At 39.6% G+C, this 19,279-nt stretch overlaps 1 protein-coding gene and 5 non-coding genes across 7 annotated transcripts in view; all 6 read left to right on the top strand.

Moving 5' to 3' along the window:
• Window positions 1-19,279, top strand: part of CLCN5 (chloride voltage-gated channel 5) — a 162,014-nt gene that overhangs the window by 84,178 nt on the left and 58,557 nt on the right. The window lies entirely within an intron of this gene.
• Window positions 7-70, top strand: MIR362 (microRNA mir-362). Its single transcript, NR_035767.1, has one exon. It is a non-coding gene; the product is annotated as a microRNA mir-362 (primary transcript).
• MIR501 (microRNA mir-501) lies at window positions 767-849 on the top strand. The gene has a single exon (NR_035828.1). It is a non-coding gene; the product is annotated as a microRNA mir-501 (primary transcript).
• MIR500-2 (microRNA mir-500-2) lies at window positions 1,723-1,801 on the top strand. The gene has a single exon (NR_036021.1). It is a non-coding gene; the product is annotated as a microRNA mir-500-2 (primary transcript).
• Window positions 4,287-4,382, top strand: MIR660 (microRNA mir-660). Its single transcript, NR_035975.1, has one exon. It is a non-coding gene; the product is annotated as a microRNA mir-660 (primary transcript).
• On the top strand, window positions 5,644-5,728 carry MIR502 (microRNA mir-502). Its single transcript, NR_035829.1, has one exon. It is a non-coding gene; the product is annotated as a microRNA mir-502 (primary transcript).

Genomic DNA, 19,279 nt, shown 5'->3' on the forward strand with positions numbered 1-19,279 from the left:
CCCCTCTTGAATCCTTGGAACCTAGGTGTGAGTGCTATTTCAGTGCAACACACCTATTCAAGGATTCAAAGAGGCTGAGCCTTGTCTGCATGTAGAAGGACCAACAACCTGTCCCCTTCTTTCACATGTTTGTGTTTGCTATGTGGTGCCAGATCCTGCACTGGGTGGTGGAGATACAATGGTAAATAAGACAGCTAAGGTCCCTGGGCTCTGTAGAGGGCACCTGTGGGAGAATGAACTTCATCATTGCCCTGGACAAGCTTACACCTCTTTGAGAGCATGAGCTTTCTGTTTACTCCCAGCTTACTATGTGTCAGATACTGTAATGGGGAAACACACATTGGGTGATGAGACTTGCACAGCCAGTCTTTGCTCTCAGTGAGCTTATAGTTTACCAGAGAAACAGAAGAGAATAAAGTATCCCAATTTTCTGTACCATCTTCCAACATGTGCATGTACATGTGTGCCCACATACACAGTTTGTCCCAACCTCCTTGCTAGGCCCCAAATACATCCAGCACCTGCAGACCCTCAAGTGTGATCTGAAAAAGATGCCACTCATATCTTTCATTCTAGTCTGAGGTTTTGTCTGAGAGGGCATGTCCATGTGGCCTTGTGCAGGGGGATGAATACATATGCTATCCCTGAGGAGAGGCATCTGTCTTAGCAAATGCACACAGAGATACTTTGCAGGAATGGGACCATGAAAGTCAAATATATATGGAGATATACATGCAGGGTGCAGGTGCCTGAGTCTTCTGCTCTGCTCTTCCTCTCTAATCCTTTGTCCCTGGGTGAGAGTGCTTTCTGAATGCAATGCACCCGGGCAAGGATTCTGAGAGGGTGAGCCCCCTCTGCGTGGAGAACAGAAGATCTGTATGTCACCTCTCAGCTGCTTGCTGCTTGCCTGCCTGCTCTCTGACCCTCATTCATTCTTTCCTTCCACAAATAATATGTATTGGGCACCATGATGGGCATTGGACACAGAGAAATGAACAAGGCAGACTTCGCCCCTGCCTTCCTGGATATTATAGCCTGAGAGGAGAATGGACTTTGTCACCACTCATTGCCCCTGCATATACTGAGGGTGAGTGGGCCACATAGGGAACTTCTTATCTACCCTCTTCCCACCTTAACCCACCCATAAGTGTGAGTCTTCTCATTCCTGCTGTCACATTGATACTTGTTTCTTGTTTTTTCCTTCTTTCCTTCCTTCCTTCTTTTCTTTCTTTTTCTTTCTTTTCTTTCTTTCCTTTCTTTCCTTCCTTTCCTTTCCTTTCTTTTCTTCTCTCTTTTCTTTTCTTTCTTTTTTGATGGAGTATTGCTCTGTTGCTCAGGCTGGAGTGCACTGGCACCATCACAGTTCACTGCAGCCTCAACCACCTGGGCTCAAGCGATCCTCCCACCTCAGCCTCTCAAGTAGCTGGGACCACAGGCTTGTGCCACCATGCCTGGCTAATTTGTGTTTATTTTTTGTAGAGATGGGGTCTCACTATGTTGCCCAAGCTGGTCTCAAACTCCTAGGCTCAAGCAGTCCACCAGCCTTAGCCTCCCAAAGTGTTGGGATTATAGGTGTGAGCCACTGCACCCAGCCTGATACTTGTCGAAGCAACTTCTCTCTACTTTAGTTCAATGCAAGGTTAGTGCACTAGGCAAGAACAGCAAGCCTTCTTGTTAGATGCACATGTGAGGTGTACAGGTACTGGAATCTTCTGTCCTGGTTCCCCCTCTCTAATCCTTGCTACCTGGGTGAGAGTGCTTTCTGAATGCAGTGCACCCAGGCAAGGATTCTGCAAGGGGGAGTGACATCTTCGCATAGGACAGAACACTTCTACCTCCTCCTTCCATCCTTTCTATGACTATTTGTTGAGTACCTACCTACTCTATTGCAGATGCTGTCCTGGGCAGTTGGCCCACAGGAGAATGAGCCATATCTGGTTCCCTACCTTCATGGAGTGTACAGTTCAGGGAGGAGAATGGACTCCTTCTCATTCATTATATCTGCATGTCCTGAGGGTGGGTGGGGTACAGGGTGGGTGGGGTACAGATACATGTTGGAGAATCTACTAAACCTCAGTACAATCACACATAAATATGCTGTGTGCAAGAGAAAGGGCCTGACTTGGTTACATCCACAGAGACATGTCCTCACAGAGTGGTCCCTCTGACCTGGTGCATCACTCACATTCTTTCAGCCTGTGTGCCAGTACTGCCTTGACTCACTGTCCCTTTTCAAGAATTCCAAGGGAAGAAGCCTTGTCTACACTTAAAGGGACAGAGCTTTTGCACATCAACTCTCCCTCCTCTTCCTTCCACAGATATTCAAGTGTCTATTAGACAACAGGTATTATGTTCATCACCAAGGATATAGCAGGGATCAAAATAGACAGGTTGCTACCCTACATTCTGGTAGGGACTCATAAACACACTGTACATAAATGTTGTGGATGAATAGGCCACTGTTCAAAAGAACGAAGTAGATCTATATGTTCCTTGTTACCCAGTCTGCATGCACGAGCATGTGCAGGTTCTGCTCAAGTGAAATTCTCAAATGTCCCCAATCCTTGTACACCAGACACACTCAGAGACATGGCCCTGCATGCAGAGAACCCCACCTACTGAAAGGGTAGGAGATGGAGCCTGTTGTGCTCTCCTCTCTCCCATTCTCAGCATGCAAGCCAGTGAGCTTCCTTAACTCCCTTATAGATGGGGATTAAATGAGGGAAGTCTTCTTACTGCTACTTTCCTTCTTGCTGCTCTGTATAGGAGAGATCCTTTTCATTACTTTTCTGTACAGTCACAGATGAACACACTATATGCTGTGAGCCTTCCCTGTAAACCCATGTGAGCACATGTGCACACACGCACACGTGCACACACACATACTCTGTATGGCTGCTTGGGCCTTCAGTCCTGTTCCCCCTCTTGAATCCTGGTACCTGGATGCAAGTGCTGTGTCAATGCGGTGCACCCAGGCAAGCATTCCATGGCTGAGCCTTTTCTGCATACAGCGAAGAACACCTGTTTATAATCCCCATCCTTCATTCATTCCCACCTTTAACAAGCAGGGGTGGAGCTCCTGTCATGCACCAGACATGGAGAGACAGGGTGGTCAAGAAAGACACAGAACTCATACTCACATGCCTAGTGAGTATGTTTAAGAGAAGGAACTTCCGTTGCCCACATTGTTCATGCATACGTATGTAGCAGAGAGTGAGTCTTCCCATCATCCCCTCTCCAACCCCCCAACGGTGCTCAGCTAGAGAACTACAAAAGGTGTGTCCCCCCTTACACAGAGCTGCAGCCACAGTGTGCATAGGATAATGAGTGTCATTAGCAGCATCTTCTCACTCATGTCTGGTGTGCAAGGCAGTAGGCTTTCTACTTGCTGCTTATGCCGCCAGAGCTTGAAGGAAAGTGGCCCTACTTGTCAGTCATCTCACACATGCATATGAAGAAAAGACACTTCACCTTTGTATGGTCATAGGAAAATCACCTGTGAGCCAGAGAGTGCTGTTTCTTTTGTACATACACACAAACACAATGGATTTGAAGATGCTCGAGCCTTCTATTCAGGTTGTCCCTCTCTTTCATTCTTGTTAGTTGGGTACAAATGCTATTCCAGTCCATTGCCTTGTACAAAAATTCAGAGAGGGAATCTCATCCATGTTTAAAAGTGTAGAGTCTTTGCATCACCCCTCTATGTCCCATTATTTCATTTCTTTAAGTTATGTATAGAGCAGTGGTTCTCAGTGTGGTCCCTGGGCCAGCAGCATGTGTATCACCTAGGAGCTTGTTAAAAATGCCAATTCTTGGGCTCATCCCTGACCTACTACACCATAAACCATGGAAATCTGTACTATACCAAGGCTCTCAACTGATTCTGATGCTCACTTAAGTTTGAGAATCACTGATTTAGTGTAAGTGCTAGCTAGGGGCAGTGATAAGCTAGTCAGGTGAAGGGTGGAAGAGAATGAGCTCCTGCATTGCTCATGTACGTTCCCAATGCCGAGTCCATGCAGACTGTGGCAGGGAAGCCATCATTTCATTACTGTCTCCACCTCCTCCATAACCACACAGTGAGCACATGAGGCTAAGTGAACACACAACAAGTACTTTATTAGGGAATAGCCTTGGCACTGCTTCTCCAGGCGTGCACCTGACACTTTAATCTCAATCTGTCTCTCTCTCAATCAATCAATCAATCTCTCTCCTCTCTCTCTCTTTCTCTCTGTCTTTCTTTCTCTCTCCTCCCCCACCCCCCTCCCATGTGCAGAAGAATGAACTGCTCCTTCTCCCATACCCATTGCATATCGGAGTTGTGAATTCTCAAAACACCTCCTGTGTGCATGGATTACAGGAGGGTGAGCCTTGTCATCGTGAATCTTCTGCTGAACAATTCAAGCAGCCCGTGTTAATTGCGCACTTTTGATGTGCCATGAGCTGTGCTGGGAGTACCCTGCTAAATAATGGACAGTCTCTCTCTCCAGGACTTCCTATCTAGTGGAGGTATTAGGTGCCTAGACTTCCCCAGGCCTAGGCAACAGACACAAGTGTGTCAGGAATTGAGCCTTCTCATTCTCTTATGAATGCACATGCTCACATTGTGCATGCATGTGCACACACACATGTGTAAGTGTAGAAACATTTCTGTACAAAGCTGAAAGGAAGGAGCCTTATTATCTAAACTTGCCTGCAAGTTTCCTTGCCACACACACTCAGATGCATGCCTGGTGTGCAGGTGCCTGGACTTTGATTTTTGCTTGCCCTCTCCTAGCCTTGCAGCCTAGGCACAAGTGCTGTCTTAGCAGTGCAATGGGCTTGTGCAAGGATACCAGCTTGTGAGCCTTGCCTATGTGTAGGACAGAGCCTGTCCATCCCTTCTCTTTCCTTTGTTCATTCTTTCAGTCAGTCATTTGTGTGTGCATGTTTTTGGTCCATTCATTTATTCATCCCTTTAACAAATTTACTGAATTCCTGCTGTTTGGGAATGCCACAGTAAACTAACCTGTCAGAGATGCCGACCTTACTGTCTAGCAGGCTCATGGAGAATAAGCATCCTCATGTCATCCAACTTCCTGTGAATACATGGGCTCAGGGTGCCAGAAATCAGGCTTTTCTTTATTCCCTCCCACAGACATGGATACCTGTGCAAATATATGTGCTGTGCACATCCTGAGCCTGCTGCTCTGCTTCCCCTTGTATCCTTGCCACCTAAATGTGCATGCTGTCTCAGTGCAGCACCTATTCCAGGACTCTCAGAGGGGCCTTTTTCTGCCCATAGACAGACAAAGTGCCTGTGAGTCACACTTCCTCCTCCCTCTCCTTCCCCTCTACCTCCCTTTCACAAGTATTGAGCACTTAGTACATGCTAACACTGTGCTGCCAGGGCAGTGGGCATATGGTATCACACAAGATGGACTTGGTTCTTGCCTCAAAGAATATGTGTAGGAGACTTGACTTTTTGTCACCTAATATTCCTGCACATGCTGAGTTAGTGTGGGCCACAAAATGGGACTTCTTATTGACACCCTCTCCCAACATATACACAATGCAAGACTCTCATTCCTGTTCTCACACAGACCTGTGTAACAGAGAACCTTCTCTGCTTCGAGCACGGCAGGTGCCCAAGCCTTCTGCCCTGCTCCCCCTCTCTAATCCTTGCTATCTGGGTGCTAGTGCTGGCTCAATGCAATGCACCTGGGCAAGGATTCAGAGAGGGGGAGCTCAACTGTACCAAGAAGGACAGAGAGCCTAGACATCACCCCTCCCACCCTCCCCTGTCATAGTTTTTGAGTGATGGGTGTGTGTTGGGGAAGCACAGAACAGAATAGTTAGGGACTTCAGGTGCTCTGGTGGGCTTGACTGTGTATTAGAATAAATGTCCTTATTAAATAATGTCCATGTATGCAGGTATCCAGAGTGAGACAGTGAGCTTTCTCTGTGTTCCCCACCTGCTGTCCACACACAGGGTGGTGGGCGGGAACCAGAGCCTTCTGATTTGCTCCCTCACTTCCTTCCAACCTAGATGTGAGTGCTGTCTCAAGTATTAAGCCAAGGATTCAATGAGATGGAGCCTTGCCTACCTATATGTATATATATGGACTGAGTGCATATATGTCTCTTTTCTTGCCTTCCTATGTCTTGAGTTTCTAGAGTGTGACAGATACTCTTTTTAGTGTTAAGGATGCAGTGACAAACGAGAGTCAAAATCACTGGATGTGCTCTCTGATGGGCAGCTTTAGAAGAATGACATTCAGACAGGTGGGCACAAATGATGGGGGCCAAAGAGAGAGTCTTCCTATTCCCCCCACTCTGTCCCCTCTGAGGACAGGGAGATGCACACATTCATGAAGATTTACACTTACAGAATGTATAGGAGTTTGAGCTTATAAGCTGCCCTTTATCTTCCAGGACATCCTGAGTAGAACTATGAGCTGCCTTTAGATGTCTATTACAGACTCTTCTTGAATTAGAGGGGGTGAAGAGCAAGGGACCCTTCTTATTGCTGATCTTGTATGCACACCACACAATATGGAAATGAGAACAGCCTATATCTTTATATTACCTTACTTTAGTCAAATAGAGATGGACTATACATGTCTCTGTTTCAGTCTATCGCTCTCTCTGTCCGTCTCTCCATCTCTCTCTCTCTCACCTAGGGAGTACAGGTGCCCATGATCTGATTCACTCCCCTCCTCCCATCCTTAGCGCCTGAGCCTGAGTGCTTTCTACTGTGACCTCAGCAGTATTCTTCAGTTGTTACTCTCTTCTTAGCTAAGCTGATCTATTCATTCCTACCCATCTTATCATTTTTGCTCATTGCCCATTGCAAATTTGTAGCGTTCAGGTCAGCGTAGCAATACAGTATTATAAATAGTGGTGACAGAGACAGAAAGAGACAGACACTCCATTTCAGTCCTCAAGTTCTTAAACATTTGGGACTTATAGATTCTGATCCTTGGTCCTTCTTCTCTCCCAGATTCTCCCGATCTAACCTGCAGTAAAGATTCAGGTTATTTAATATGTGCTCCTTATCTTTTGTATACTCTAAAATCTCATTTTGGTTACTGCTCAGCCTTAGTCTTATTTTATCAGACTTTATATCTCTCTTGATGCCCAAGACTAGCAGCATCAGCATCCTCCAGGAACTTGTTAGAAATAAACTCTCAGGCCTCACCTCAGACCTAGGTAATCAGAAAGTCAGGGGTGGGGCCCAGCAATCTGTGTTTTAACAGCCCTCCAGGTGATTCTGATGCACACTGAAGTTTGAGAACCATTGGTTTAAATGACTTAAAATTTCTATTCTGTCATTACTAGGGGGATTTCTGTGTTACACAGGATGATTTTTAGCATCAAAATTTCCTTATGTGTAAACGGCTCTTTTAGTTTCTTTTCATATTTTAAAAATTCATAGACTTTTTTGAGCAGTTTTAGGTTTACAAAAAGACTGAATGGAAAGTATAGAGTTGTCATATATTCTCGAGACACCCCAGTTTCCGCTATTAACATCTTGCATGAGTGTTGTACACTTGTTAAAATTGATGGGCTAATGTTGAGACATTATTATTAAATAATAGTATAATTATAATGTATTATAACTATTATTAAATAATAGTTTAAATATAATTATTAATGTAAACCATAGTTTACATTAGAGTTCCCTCTTTGTGTTATATACTCTATGGGTTTTGACAAGTGTATAATGACATGCATGACCATTATAGTATCATACAGAATAGTTTCACTGCCCTAAAATTCCTCTGAGTTCTGCCTATTTATCCCCCCTCCCCCACCCTAAACCCCTGGCAACCGCTGATCATTTTACTGTCTCCATAGTTTTGCCTTTTCCAGAATGTCATATAGTTAGAATCATACATTATGCAGCCTTTTCAGAATGGCTTATTTTACTTAGCACTATGCATTTAAGGCTCCTCATATCTTTTCATGACTTGATAGCTCATTTCTTTTCTTTCATTTTTTTCCCCATTTATCCCATACAGTAACCAGCTTATTTCTTTTTATCACTGCATAGTATTCCATTGTCTGGAGGCACAAAGTTTATTTATCCTTTCAACCACTGAAGGGCAGCTTGGTTCCTTCCACATTTTGGCAATTATGAATAAAGCTGCTATAAACGTTTGTGTGCAGGATCTTGTATGGACATAAGTTCTCAACTCACTTAAGTAAAATACCAGGAAGTGTTGCTGGATCATATGGTAAGACTATGTTTAATTTTGTAAGAAACCACCAAACTGTCCTCCAAAGTGGCTGTACCATTTTACATTTCCATCAGCAGTGAACGAGAGTTCCTGTTACTCCATATCCTCATCAACATTTGGTTTTGTTAGTGTTTTGGATTTTAGGCATTCTAATAGGAATGTTTTCTTATCCTTGAGCTTAAAGAGTTTCTTACTTATTTTAGATACAATCCCTTTCTAAGATATGTCTTTTGCAAATATTTTTCCCATGTGTGATTTGCTTTTTCATTCAGTTAACAGTGGCTTTTGCAGAGCAGAAGTTTTAAATTATAATGAAGTCCAGTCTATCAATTTTTTCTTTCATGGATCATGCTTTTGGTGTTGTATCTAAAAGGTCACCACCAAACCTAAGATCACTTAGATTTTAGCCTACATTATTTTCTAGGAGTTTTATAGTTGTGTGTTTTACATTTAGGTCAGTCATCTATTTTGAGTTAATTTTTGTGAAAGTTGAAGACCTACCTCTAGATTCATTTTTTTTTGCATGTTCATGTCCAGTTGTTTCAGTACCATTTATTGAAAAGAATATATTTGTGTCATTGTATTGCCTTTGCTCATTTGTCGAAGATCCATTGACTATATTTTTGTGGGTATATTTCTGGATTTGTTCTGTTCTATTGATCTGTATTCTTATGCCATTATCACACTGTCTTGATTATTGTAGCTTTATAGTAAGCCTTGAAGTTGGATAGTGTCAGTCTTCCACGTTTGTTCTTCTCTTTCAAAATTGTGTTGGCTATTCCCGGTCATTTGTCTCTCTGGCTAAACTTTAGAATCAGTTTGTTGATACCCACAAAATAACTTGCTGGAATTTTGATTGGAACTGCACTGAACCTGTAGATCAAGTTGGGAAAAACTTACTTCTTGACAATATTGAGTCTTCCTATCCAAGTTCATGGAATATCTATTTATTTAGATCTTTGATTTGTTTCATCTGAGTTTTGTAGTTTTCCTCATGTAGGTCTTGTACATATTTTGGTTAGTTTTATACTTAATTATTTGATTTTTAGAACTAATGTAAATAGCATTGTGTTCTGATTTTTCAAATTCCAGTTTGTCATTGCTAGTGTATGAGAAAGCAGTTGATTTTTGTATATTAACCTTATATTCTGCAACCTTGCTATAGTTACTCATTTGTTTCAGGAGTTGTTGACTCTTTGGATTTTCTACATCGACAATCATGTCATCAGTGAAAAAAAAGTTTTTATTTCTTTCTCCCACTCTGTGTATCTTTTACTTCCCTTCCTTGTCTTTTTTGCATTAGCTAGGTCTTTCAGTATGATGTTGAAATGGGTTGGTGAGAAGGGATATCCTTGCTTTTTGCTAATGTTGCTGGAAAAGTCTTGAGTCTTGTACAATTAAATGTTAGCTGTAGGTTTTTGTAGATGTTCTTTATCAAGTTGAAGAAGTTCCCCTCTATTCCTAGTTTAATTAGAGTTTTTATCGTGACTGGGTGTTGTGTATTGTCAAATGTATTTTCTATGTCGATTTATATGATCATGTGATTTTTCTTCTTAAGCCTGTTAATATGCTAGATTACGCTAATTTATTTTTGAATGTTGAACTAGCCTTCCATAACTGGGATAAATCCCACTTGGTCATGATGTACATATAATTCTTTTTATGTATTCTCGTGCTCAATTTGCTAATATGTTCAGGATTTTTGCATCTATGTTCATGGGAGATATTGGTCTGTAGTTTAGCTTTCTTGTAATCTCTCCATTTAGTTTTGGTATTAGGGTAATGAATTAAGAAGTGTTCCCTTTGCTTCTATCTTCTGAAAGAGATTATAGAAAACTGGTACAATTTTGTCTTTAAATGTTTGGTAGAATACACTAGTGAATCCATCTGGGTCTAGGGCTTTCTGTCTTGGAAGTTTATTTATTAGTAGTTTAGTTTATTTAATAGATACATGTCTTTTCACATGATCTGTTTCTCCTTGCATGAGTTTTGGTAGATTGTGTATTTCAAGGAGAATTGATCCATTTCATCTGAATTAATCAAATTTGTGGGCATCAAATTGTTAATATTCCTTTATTATCTTTTTAATGACCATATGATCGATAGTGATGGTCTCTATTTTATTTTTTCCTTAATTATTTTTACATTGACATGTAATTTATACATATTTGTGGGGTACACAGTGACATTTTAATACATACAATGTATCACAATCAGATCACGGTATTATTTTGTAATACCAAAATACAAAAAGTAATTTGTGCCTTCTGTCTTTCATGCTTACTTAACCGGGCTAGAGGTTTATCAATTTTATTGATCTTTTCAACGAACCAGCTTTTGGTTTTGTTGACTTTCTCTGTTGATGTCCTGTTTTCAGTTTCATTGATTTCTGCTCTAAGTTTTATTACTTCTTCTCTTCTGCTTACTTTGGATTCAATTCTTTTAATTTTTTTAGTTACCTAAGGTGGAGGCTTAGATTATTGATTATAGATCTTTCTTCTTTATTAATATATGCATTCAATACTATAAATATCCCTCTAAGCACTGGTTTCACTGCATCCCACAAATTTTGATAAGTGGTTTCTTCATTTTCATTTAGTTCAAAATGTTTTTTAATTTTTCTTTAGACTTCTTTAACCCATGTGATATTTAGAAGAGTGTTTAATCTCCAAGTATTTGAGTTTTCAAGCTTTATCTTACTGATTTCTAGTCTAATTCCATTGTCCTCTGAGAGCATACTTTGCATGATTTCTGTTCTTTTAAATTTGTTAAAGTATGTTTTATGGCCCAAATGTTTTCTGTCTTAGTGAATGTTCTGTGTGAGCTTGAGAAGAATATGTATTCTGCTGTTGTTAAATGAAGTGTTTTATAGACATCAACTTGATCTAGTTGATGGATGATGCTGTTCAGTTTACCTATGTCTTTACTGATCTTCTGTCTGCTGTATCTGTCAATTACTAATAGAGGGGTGGTGAAGTCTCCAACTATAATAGTACATTCATCTATTTCTCCTTGTATCTCTATCAGTTTTTGCCTCATATGTTGACACTGTTGTTAGGTGCTTATTTATTAGAGATTATTATGTGTTTTTAGAGTATTGACCCCTTTATCATTATGCAGTACCCCTCTTTATTGCTGATAATTTTCCCTGCTGTGAAGTCTGCTCTGTCTGAAATTAATATACCTACTCCACATTTGTTTTGACTAGTAGTAGCATGTTATGTCTATCTCTGTATTCTTGAAGAGATTTCTGAAGATGTCTGCTGTAATTCTGTCCTTGCTCCTCCATAGGTAAAAGGTAAGGTATTTGTTTTACCCCGGCAACTTTGAAGATTTTTTTCCTTTGATTTTCTGCAGTTTGGATATGATATGCGTAGGTATAGATTTTTTTGTATTCATCCTCCTTAGTGTTCTGTGAGCTTCCTGCCTGGACCTGTGGTTTGGTATCTGTCATTAATTTGGAACAATTCTTAGTCATTATTACTTTATGTATTTCTTCTATTTCTTTCTTTCTTTCTTTCTTTTTTTTTTTTTTTTTGAGACGAAGTCTTGGCCTGTTGCCCAGGCTGGAGTACAATGGCGTACAATGGCTTAATCTCGGCTCACTGCAACCTCTGCCTCCTGGGTTCAAGTGATTCTCCTGCCTCAGCCTCCTGAGTAGCTGGGAGTACAGGTGCGCACCACCATGCCTGGCTAATTTTTTGTATCTTTAGGAGAGACGGGATTTCACCATGTTGGCCAGGCTGGTTTTGAACTCCTGACCTCGTGATCCGCCCACCTAGGCCTCCCAAAGTGCTAGGATTACAGGGGTGAGCAACCAACCACGCCTGGCTTCTTGTATTTCTTTCTTCTCCTTCTGGTATTCCAGTTATATGTCTTTTGTAATTGTTCCACAGTCCTTGGACATTCTGTTCCTTTTCCATTTTCTTTCTCTTTGAATTTCAGTTTCAGAAGTTTCTGTTGCTGTTTCTTCCAGCTTGCTCATTCTTTCTCTGCTGTGTCCAATTTATTAATGAATCAATCAAAGGCATTCTTTATTTCTGTTATGGTGTTTTTGATTTCTAGCATTTCCTTTTGATTCTTTCTTAAGATTTCCATCTCTCTGCTTACATTACTCATCTGCTCTTGCGTGTTGTCCACTTTTTCCATTAGGGCCTTTAGCATATTAAACATATTTTAAATTGCTGTTATAGTAATTCCAACATCCCTTCCATGTCTGACTCTTTATCTTCATGCAGTGTTTTTTTTTTTTTTGTCCTTTAGTATACCTTGTATTTTTTTGTTGAAAGCTAGACATGATATACTAGGTAAAAGTGACTGAGGTAAATAGACCTTTAGTATAAGGTTTATGTTTATCTGGATAGGAGTTAGGCTGTGTTTACATTTGTTGTAACTAAATGTGTCAGAGGCTAAGATTTCCACTAGTGTCTGTTTTTGACTGTTTTGTATTTGGGTTTCCATTTCCCTAGAGACTTCTTAACTAAATTTAAAAGGTACAATTCTTTCAGTCATATTCCCCTGTTATTATACAGGATCTCTATAGAAGTAGTGATAAAATGTTGAGAGAATGGAAGCATTCTGTAGTCATATGATTAGGTTTCAGTTTTTTAGTGAGCCTGTGCCCTCAGTTATGACTTTGAAAAGTGCTTCTCCCTTTCGTTTTGTTTTTTCCCCACTTAGGTAAGATAGAAAGGCTGGTGGGAGATAGAATTAGATACTGACTTTTTCCCAAGTTGATTAGGCCCTGGTAAAATAGTTTTTCATGAAGGTATGCCTTATAAGAAAAACCAAATGCTCTGGTTATAATTGTAAAATGACTGTTTCCCCTCCCCCTGCTGGAAGCAGAAAGAGATTTTTCTCTGATCTTCACTGTAAGAACAAGAATGTTTTAGGACTCCTGGAGGTAAAACTCTTCAAAGTGTGAGGTCCCCCTAAGACTGGGCTCCCTGGAGTTTTTAAGCTTTTGAGCTTATCCACACTCAGCCTCCTCAGTTATAGTTAGGTTTTCCTACCCCAGAGAACCTAAACTGTAAGTTTCTGTTTGTGTTCCTATGGAGGTTTCTGTTCATGTAAGCTATGAGTCTGTATCGGTCTGTCTCTTTCTCTAATTTTGGGGGAAGCAGTTTGCCCTGTGATCTCAGTTCTCTGATGGAGCTGAGAAGAGTTGTTGATTTCCAGTTTGTATTGTGGGGATGGGAGTGATGACTTCCAAGCTTCTTATACAGTGGACTTGAAACTGGAAGTCATACTTTGATTTTTACTTGGATATTTGCATCCACCTTTTCCTTAGCCTTTATCAGTGATGATGCAGATATGTCCTTTTTCTGTTTCTTTCACTTCATTTTATTGCATACATTCCCTGATGCAAGAAGTTATTTCTTTATTTTAGTATATATGAATTAATCAATTTTTTGTCTTTCTGGATCAGAACTAATTTTGTCTGTTCACATCTGGGACAAATATACTATTCTATGTTTTTTAAAAAATCAACTTTTAAAAAACCCATCTGGAATGTTTGCACTGTGGTACATGTTGTAATTCTATATTCCCCATTTCGATACCGAGCGATTCCTCAACTATTTACTAAAAAGTGAGTCTTTCCTTATATTTGTGTTGCTTCTGATTTAGCAACTATTAAGTTCAAATAGTTTGGATCCATTGCTAAACTTTCTATTCTTTTTTTTTTATTTAAGTTTTAGGGTACATGTGCACAACGTGCAGGTTTGTTACATATGTATACATGTGTCATGTTGGTGTGCTGCACCCATTAACTTGTCATTTAGCATTAGGTATATCTCCTAATGCTATCTCTCCCCCCTCCCCCGACCCCACAACAGTCCCCGGTGTGTGATGTTCCCCTTCCTGTGTCCATGTGTTCTCTTTGTTCAATTCCTACCTATGAGTGAGAACATGCGGTGTTTGGTTGTTTGTCCTTGCAATAGTTTGCCGAGAACGATGGTTTCCAGCTTCATCCATGTCCCTACAAAGGACATGAACTCATCATTTTTTATGGCTGCATAGTATTCCATGGTGTATATGTGCCACATTTTCTTAATCCAGTCTGTCATTGTTGGACATTTGGGTTGGTTCCAATGAACAGACACTTCTCAAAAGAAGACATTTATATGCAGCCAAAAAACACATGAAAAAAGCTCACCATCACTGGCCATCAGAGAAATGCAAATCAAAACCACAATGAGATACCATCTCACACCAGTTAGAATGGCAATCATTAAAAAGTCAGGAAACAACAGGTGCTGGAGAGGATGTGGAGAAATAGGAACACTTTTACACTGTTGGTGGGACTGTAAAGTAGTTCAACCGTTGTGGAAGTTGGTGTGGCGATTCCTCAGGGATCTAGAACTAGAAATACCATTTGACCCAGCCATCCCATTACTGGGTATATACCCAAAGGATTATAAATCATGCTGCTATAAAGACACATGCACACGTATGTTTATTGCGGCACTATTCACAATAACTTTCTATTCTTACCCCAGTGCCATAAGGTTTTGATGATTGCTTCTTTGTAGAAGACCAAAATCTACAGATAAATTTGCCATATTTACATTTAAGGAAATACATATACTAGTATCTGTGTCTACTTATTCTTCTAGATGAATATCTCTACCAGTCTGTCAAGTTATATAAAGGATGCCATGGGGACTTTAGATTAATATATAGATGTAACATAATTCAAATTAGAGTCTATTTCATTCTTGCTATATTTAGACTTTCCAATCAAGAGCATAATACATCTCTGTTGATTTATATCTTCCTTTTTTCATTCCTATTTGTCTTTTTATAAATTTTAAAGTAATACTGTGTTTCAGTATGTCTCCATCATATATGAATTCTTTTATCATTATATTTTCTAGTTCTATGGTTATATGTAGCAATGCAGTTTTTAGTAGATTTACCTCCTAATTTATGAGTTCATATATTACTTTTGGCTATTTTTAGTTGGTATTTTTGGAGTTGTATAGGTATGCATTCATGTAATCCAAACTGGAATACCATATATCTTCCTTTTCTATACGCATTCCTCATTTTTGTCCTTTTAAAGCTTTTCTTGTACCGTGTTAAATATAATTGGCAACAAGAAGTATCATGCCTTCCTGTATTAAGGGGAATGGTATTTGCTTCTTGGTTTTTTAATTTAGATATTCTACATCATGTCAAGAAAGAAATCCTCTACATGGAACATTTTAAACTTTTAAATACAGAATGACTGTAAATTTAAAAATCAATTCCTGACATCTGTTGAGATAAGATAATTATGGATTTAAAATTTTTATCTGTTAATCTGATAACTTATGTTGGTAGTTTCCCATGTGATACCGGTCTTGCATTCCTGGAATAATTCCTTCTTATATATAGCAGGCAAATCTTTCAAGGTGATGCTATATTTAGTTTGTTAAAGTTTTATTTAGGAGTTTTACATGTATGTTCCAAAGTGAAAGTGATCTTTACATTTCTAGTGTTGTCTTCGTCAGGCCTGGTAGACCCTTGTCCTTGATCCTCCAGGGTGCTTCTCTACACTTCACATTTATGACACTCTTGAAAGCCTGTATAACAGGGTATTTCTTATCATATCTGAAGAATCTCTGAGATAGCACCGAAGAAAAGCTGATTAGCTAAGGGAACATAGCATATTATTGTTTTAATTTTAATTTACCTGAATTTTTAAAGCCATTAAAAAACAAATTATCTACCAATGTATTTTGCCTATTCATCTATTAGAATCCAATTCTAATGATTCAAACAATCTCTCTCTATAGGCTGTTACTCCTTTGGGCGAATTTACAGAAAATATTAGTTTGTTATTTGCTTCACTTTCCCAGCTGTCCACATGGTCTCTTCTGACTGGTTTGTCCTCTTCCTCTTTCTCATCAACTGTGGGTGTTGCCCAAGTACAATTTGTCCATGCTGAGTTCTTTCTTTACTTCAGACATTCTCACAGTATAGTCTGTGAGTTATTGAGACCCTTTTAGGGGGTCTTTAAGGTCAAAACTATTTTCATATTAAGATATTATTTGCCTTTTTTACTCATTTTCTCATGAATATACAGTGGAATTTTCTGCAGACTGTAGTATGGGTGAAGATGTCATTCCTCTGAGAACTAGTAGAATATGTTAAGCAGAATCCAGTAATCCTCTATTAACCCAGACATTTGAGTATTGTGACATTTAAATAAATCATTGTATATTTTAAACATTTTTCCATTTTAATTTCTTTATTATTATTATTATTATACTTTAAGTTTTAGGGTACATGTGCACAATGTGCAGGTTAGTTACATATGTATACATGTGCCATGCTGGTGTGCTGCACCCATTAACTTGTCATTTAGCATTAGGTATATTTCCTAATGCTATCCCTCCCCCCTCCCCCCACCCCACAACAGTCCCCAGAGTGTGATGTTCCCCTTGCTGTGTCCATGTGTTCTCATTGTTCAATTCCCACCTATGAGTGAGAATATGTGGTGTTTGGTTTTTTGTTCTTGCGATAGTTTACTGAGAATGATGATTTCCAATTTCATCCATGTCCCTACAAAGAACATGAACTCATCATTTTTTATGGCTGCATAGTATTCCATGGTGTATATGTGCCACATTTTCTTAATCCAGTCTATCATTGTTGGACATCTGGGTTGGTTCCAAGTCTTTGCTATTGTGAATAGTGCCGCAATAAACATACGTGTGCATGTGTCTTTATAGCAGCATGATTTATAGTCCTTTGGGTATATACCCAGTAATGGGATGGCTGGGTCAAATGGTATTTCTCGTTCTAGATCCCTGAGGAATCGCCACACTGACTTCCACAAGGGTTGAACTAGTTTACAGTCCCACCAACAGTGAAAAAGTGTTCCTGTTTCTCCACATCCTCTCCAGCACCTGTTGTTTCCTGACTTTTTAATGATTGCCATTCTAACTGGTGTGAGATGGTATCTCATTGTGGTTTTGATTTGCATTTCTCTGATGGCCGGTGATGGTGAGCATTTTTTCATGTGTTTTTTGGCTGCATAAATGTCTTCTTTTGAGAAGTGCCTGTTCATGTCCTTCGCCCACTTTTTGATGGGGTTGTTTGTTTTTTTCTTGTAAATTTGTTTGAGTTCATTGTAGATTCTGGATATTAGCCCTTTGTCAGATGAGTAGGTTGCAAAAATTTTCTCCCATTTTGTAGGTTGCCTGTTCACTCTGATGGTAGTTTCTTTTGCTGTGCGGAAGCTCTTGAGTTTAATTAGATCCCATTTGTCAATTTTGGCTTTTGTTGCCATTGCTTTTGGTGTTTCAGACATGAAGTCCTTGCCCATGCCTATGTCCTGAATGGTATTGCCTAGGTTTTCTTCTAGGGTTTTTATGGTTTTAGGTCTAACGTTTAAGTCTTTAATCCATCTTGAATGAATTTTTGTATAAGGTGTAAGGAAGGGATCCAGTTTCAGCTTTCTACATATGGCTAGCCAGTTTTCCCAGCACCATTTATTAACTAGGGAATCCTTTCCCCATTGCTTGTTTTTGTCAGGTTTGTCAAAGATCAGATAGTTGTAGATATGCGGCGTTATTTCTGAGGGCTCTGTTCTGTTCCATTGATCTATATCTCTGTTTTGGTACCAGTACCATGCTGTTTTGGGGATGCCCTCTCTCACCACTCCTATTCAACATAGTGTTGGAAGTTCTGGCCAGGGCAATTAGGCAGGAGAAGGAAATAAAGGGTATTCAATTAGGAAAAGAGGAAGTCAAATTGTCCCTGTTTGCAGATGACATGATTGTATATCTAGAAAACCCCATTGTCTCAGCCCAAAATCTCAAGCTGATAAGCAACTTCAGCAAAGTCTCAAGATACAAAATCAATGTACAAAAATCACAAGCATTCTTATACACCAATAACAGACAAACAGAGAGCCAAATCATGAGTGAACTCCCATTCACAATTACTTCAAAGAGAATAAAATACCTAGGAATCCAACTTACAAGGGACGTGAAGGACCTCTTCAAGGAGAACTACAAACCACTGCTCAATGAAATAAAAGAGGATACAAAGAAACGGAAGAACATTCCATGCCCATGGGTAGGAAGAATCAATATTGTGAAAATGGCCATACTGCCCAAGGTAATTTATAGATTCAATGCCATCCCCATCAAGCTACCAATGACTTTCTTCACAGAATTGGAAAAAACTACTTTAAAGTTCATATGGAACCAAAAAAGAGCCCACATCGCCAAGTCAATCCTAAGCCAAAAGAACAAAGCTGGAGGCATCACGCTACCTGACTTCAAACATTTTAATTTCAAATACAATATATATCTATAGATGTTATCGATATAAATAAAAGCTCTTTAAGGGTCCTCAGTAATTTTGATGACTAAAGGGATCCTGAGAGCAAAAAGTTTGAGAACTGCTGCTCTGGTATTGTCTGTTCAGAGTCCTCACCTTTTTCTCATAACCCCTACTCATCTGTAGGGATAACTCCCAGATGAAGACTACTCTGTAAAAAGAAGCACTACTATTTCCTCCTGGAATTCTAGCCTGAAATGTCTGAAATTCTAACAGGTGGAGAAAGTGCTATGGGTTAAGAATTAGTCCAAGCCTCTGAAATAAGCACGTTCTATGGCACTCAGAGATTAACATGCAAGATTTGCATTTGATTTCCATTTCTCAAAATAAAGTAACTAAAACTGGAAATGGAGTATAAGCTAGATTATTTTCTGAGCCCTTGCTTTGTGTCAGGCACTTGGGAGCACAGATTTCAGTAACTCTGTCCTTGAGTAGCTCGAAGTATAGTGGGTAGACAGAAGGTGATTTTATGTGTGTGTCAGCTCCTATTGCTTTCACTGCTTTACTTCGGATTGTCTTAATGTTTTATTTTAAATGATATGACAATACTTGTATGTTCGTTAATTGTATAATGCATCTCTAATCCCCTTCTTCCTCTTGCATTCTCCTTTTTCTGTGTTTGCAGTATCCGGCATATATTACTTACCCAGAATGCCATGTATAGGTCAACAGATACTTTTGTGGAGCAAAAATAAGAAAGAAATAGAAAAGTTTATTGT

Source organism: Pan troglodytes, chromosome X (assembly GCF_028858775.2).
Source record: "Pan troglodytes isolate AG18354 chromosome X, NHGRI_mPanTro3-v2.0_pri, whole genome shotgun sequence".
Lineage (NCBI taxonomy): Eukaryota > Metazoa > Chordata > Mammalia > Primates > Hominidae > Pan > Pan troglodytes.